The sequence below is a fragment of the Limulus polyphemus genome, unplaced genomic scaffold (genome assembly GCF_000517525.1).
Source record: "Limulus polyphemus unplaced genomic scaffold, Limulus_polyphemus-2.1.2 Scaffold2228, whole genome shotgun sequence".
In the NCBI taxonomy this organism is placed as follows: domain Eukaryota; kingdom Metazoa; phylum Arthropoda; class Merostomata; order Xiphosura; family Limulidae; genus Limulus; species Limulus polyphemus.
In genome coordinates, this window is record NW_013667838.1 from 53,620 (window position 1) to 58,162 (window position 4,543).

The 4,543-nt window shown below is 44.6% G+C and overlaps 1 protein-coding gene across 2 annotated transcripts in view; it reads left to right on the forward strand.

The window, feature by feature from the left end:
- The window catches only part of LOC106466333 (calbindin-32-like), a 60,983-nt gene that overhangs the window by 28,000 nt on the left and 28,440 nt on the right, over positions 1-4,543 (forward strand). The window lies entirely within an intron of this gene.

Here is a 4,543-nt window from a genome sequence, read left to right on the forward strand (position 1 = left end):
CTCCTCTCTCCATGTCTTTAGAAAATTCTTTTCGGTGGCTCATGGTAAGAAAATTAGGTGATCTCTTGTCCTTTACCATCCCTTTACTCTCTCAAAGTAATTGGTCAAGGAAATCCACTAGTGACTCCATATTTGGTGATACTATGGAAGTGGTATCAACTTATGGTGAAGTCTTCACTAAAGCTAAGCAATTGGCTTTATTTCGTCGGCATATACCCTCGAGGTATATTCCTGTACGTGGTGAGTGAGCCTTCCAGGGAAGGTTATGTATTTTCAGTTTACCTCCTCTGGGATCTGAAAATCCACCCACGTGTTTGCTGTGCGTGGCGACCCGTGAAAGGGAGAAGAGCGTCCTGGTGGTTGAGGGGTGTCATTGATGGGTCCTTTACGTTGGTGGCACTTTAACATACCCCTTTGGCCTTGAATTCCTGTAGATGGGTGGCCTTGGGGTGGCTCCCCCAGAGTCAATCGGCTGGTCCAGATGGGCTAAAGTCATCTAAGTACCAGTGTTAGACGTTCTCAACAGGTGTTGCGGACCTTGTGTCTGATGCTGGTGTTTGGGTATAGGGCCCACGAAACCCTATCATCTCTACAATGCTTTGCTTTAGCATTGTAGTGCACTCCCTTGTAGGGCTCCATGGTGGGTAAGGTCAGTGTGCACCGAATTTTCCTTTTTCATGGATCCTATGCTCAGTGAACCGCATAGAAAGAAACAAAAAATCTCGTTGATAGGAAAGTGACCATGATTGGCAGATTTTGATTTCCAATCCTCACCTTCTACTGTTCCTGTACCTCGTTTTCTCATCCTTCATTCTTTTACTGAGAAATCATTAGGACAATATCTCCCTTTTTCATTCAGAAGGGTTTAGAGGGACTTGCTAGTTCTACAAAGTCAGTGAAGAAGCACTGTCTTGGGAAAATTGTGGTGGAAACGTCTACACCTGAACACAGTGAACTCCTCCTGAGTTCGAAAACCATTGGAGATATACCTATTGAGATTACTCCCTATGCTTCTTTAAATTCTTTTCGAGGAGTAATCGTTGAGAGGGATTTACGGAACATCCCTAAGTCGGAAATCCTCGCTGACTTCTCCAGCTAAGGAGTTTCTGCTGAGCATCATATCTCCACTCACGATGACGCAGTTATGCTGCCAACCAATTTTCTGATTGTTATATTTACATTGCCACATCTACCTGCCTCTGCAAAGGCAGGTTATCTTAATTGGAAGGTATGGCCATATATTCCTAACACTCTCAGATGTTTCCAGTGTCAGTAGTTTGGACATTCAAAAGCATTTAGTCGTGGTTTTTGACGTGTGCTCATTGTGGTGGCAAAGACCATTACACCTATGGGTGTCAACTGGACCCTCACTGGATCAATTGTGGTGGTTCCCACCTCTCATACTTTCGATGTTGCACTAAGTGGGTGGAGGAAAAAGAGGTACAATGTTTACATACTGTCAATAACATTTCTTACCCCAAGGCTCGGAAGGTATTGTCCCCTACTCTATCCTGGACATATGCTGATGCGCTATGTTCCACTGCTTCAGTGGGAGTGCAGATACATCTTTCTGTGCCTCCATCAGAGTCCTTCTCACATCATGTGAAGGTGTCTTTTGCCCTCCATGGTTGCACGAGTTGACAAGTCAAAGTCAATTCCTGTCTCTGTCCCCACCATTGCTTCCAGTGACTGCTCGGTTCCATCTCCTTCGGCCTCGAGGTGCAGGATCATTATTCGGTCATGCCCTCAGTCTCTGAAGTCTTCCATCCTCTGACAGAGATCTGCCCAATCGACCCAAGGTAGGTTCCATGGAGGTCGAGGGACTTCCATCTACTAAAGAAAAATGGCGTGGTCACAAGCAGAAGGGTTTTCATCCACCTAAATGAAAATGGCCACGTTGATACGATGGAATTGTCGAGGTTTTCGTTCTAAGTTGGATGACATTAAGGCCTTGATCAATTCCTCTCACCCCATATGTCTTCTCTCCTTATAGAAGGCTTTTCTGAAACCTGCCAATACTGTCACCTTTCGGCAGTTTTCTTTATACCAGAATGACAGGTTATGTGATGGACGAGTTCACGGAGAGGTGGCATTGCTAGTTGACCAGCACATACTCACCATGTCTATGCCACTCGATACACCCTTGGAGGCTGTAGCCATCCATATTTCCGTTGGTCATATCATCACTGTTTGTTCTCTCTACCCGTCTCCTGGAGAGACTTACGATCAATCAGACCTTGATGCTCTAATAGAACAGTTATTGTCTCCATTTTTAATCCTGGAAGAACTTAATGGACACAGTTCCCTTTGGGGTGGTGCAGATATTGATGGGAGGGGTCATTCTGTGGAGTGTGTGCTCTCAGATCACAATCCATCTCTCTTCATTACTGGTTCATTTACCTATTTTCATGCACCTAGTCAGTTCTTTTCTGCTATTGATCTTTCTCTCTGTTCCCCTTCACTTTTTTCTAATTTTTCATGGACAGTTGACAGTGACCCACGAGGCAGTGACAATTTTCCCGTTGTTATGAGATACATTGGCCATGGTCGATGCCACCCAACCCAAGTGTCACTATGGAAGTTGGAGAGGGCTGACTGGGTCTCTTTCACCTCTCTCTCAGAACTCCATCCTACTGTCATTAGTCTTCCCTCTATGAATGACTGTGTGGAAGCAGTAACTAACTGTATAATTCAAGCAGCTGTTTATTCTATCCCCCAAACCTCGACACATTTCTCATGGTATCCTCGTTCATAGTGATCTCCTGTCTGCTAGCAGGCACAGAATGCTCAGAAATGGCTCATTGCTTTCCAGTTGGTTCGTGTCCATGCTCGGCAGGTCAGATGTCAAAGCCAAAAGGAATCTTGGATTAAGTTCACAATCAGCATCTCTTCTACCACCAGTTCCAAAGTCATTTGGGACGAGATTCGGAAGGTCAATGGGAAGTGTGCTTCCCATCCCCTTTCCATTTTGCTCTCCAATGGTCAGGAAGCTGCTGATGTACAGAGCATCGCTGATACTCCCAGGGAGTGCTTTTCCTATTTCTCCAGCACTTCTGTTTCTTTCCCTGCCTTTTTGGCCATCAAGTCTTCGGCAAAATCACCTCTCTCCTTTCGGGCTGATCGTCTCTATGACTATAATCGCCCTTTTACAGTGGTGGAACATAAGCTAGCTCTTCATTGGCCTTCACTATAAAATGCTACGCCAATTCTCTCCTGGCTCTCTTACTCTTCTTCCGGTTCTCTTTAACTGGATCTGGAAAGAGAATGTTTTTCTAGAGCTATTGTTCTATCTTTTTCAAAGCCTGAGAAGGATCCCGAGATCCCTTCTAATTATCGTCTTATTGCCTTGACTTACTATTGTCTCTGTAAGGTTTTGGAGAGGTTAATGTACATATTGTTTGGTTCCTTGAATCAAACAATCTTCTCTCACTCACTCAATGTGGTTTCATAGACAGCATTCCTGATTCGTCTCGAAAGTTCAATCAGGTAAGCCTTCATCAAGAGAGAGCATTTTGTTTCTGTCTTCTTTTAACTTGAAAAGGCTTATGACACTACATGGAGGTTTGACATTTTGTGGGACTTCCATTGATACGGGTTGTGTGGCTATTTACCCAGTTTTATTCATAACTTTTTCCATGATAAGCGATTCCTAGTCCGTGTGGGTTCGACCCTTTCCCATTCTTTCACACGGGAATTTGGAGTCCCTCAGGGCTGTGTCTTAAGTGTCACTCTTTTCACTATCAAGATGAATACTATCACTAAACAATTCCTTCCTACTGTTGCAAACAGCCTCTATATCGACGACTTCTACATTTTTTGTCAGTCATCAAACATGAAGTTTATTGAGCAGCAGCTTCAGACAGCCCTCACTCGCTTGTTGAAGTGGACATCCGCAAACGGTTTTACCTTCTCTTTCTCTAAACCCGTTTGCATTCATTTTTGCCGCCAATGGGGCTTACACCACGATTCCGAGTTCTGTTTCAGTGGGGTTGTTTTTCCCGTGGTTCCTGAGGCTGATCTTTGACCGTAAGCTTACTTTCATTTCTCACATTAAGCAGCTTCGTGTCAAGTGTACAAGTGCACTACACACCCTTCATGTCCTCTCTTCTACCTCTTAGGGAAGAGACTGATGTTCTATATTGAGGATATATCATGTCCTCATATGTTCAAAGCTGGACTATGGGTCTCTTGTCTATGGTTCTACCAGCCCCTCTGGCTTGAATATGTTGGTCCCTGTACACCATCTGGGCTTTGGCTCTGCACGGGGGCTTTCCACACTTCTCCAGTCCTTTTGCAGTTTCTTTACAATATGCTACAAAGCTTCAATCCTTACCACAGCATCCCACCTGGGGTTATGTCTTCCTTCCTCGGTGGGCTGTGCTCTTTTGAAATACACAATCTGTCATTCTTCCTTTTGCTCTTCATATCCAGCCACAGTTGGCTGAATTGTGTCTGTCATTGGATGAAGATACTGAGTCCGATTATCAACCAATCCCGCCATGGCTCGTTACCACCCCACCTGTGACCTTTCTTTGAGTCATCT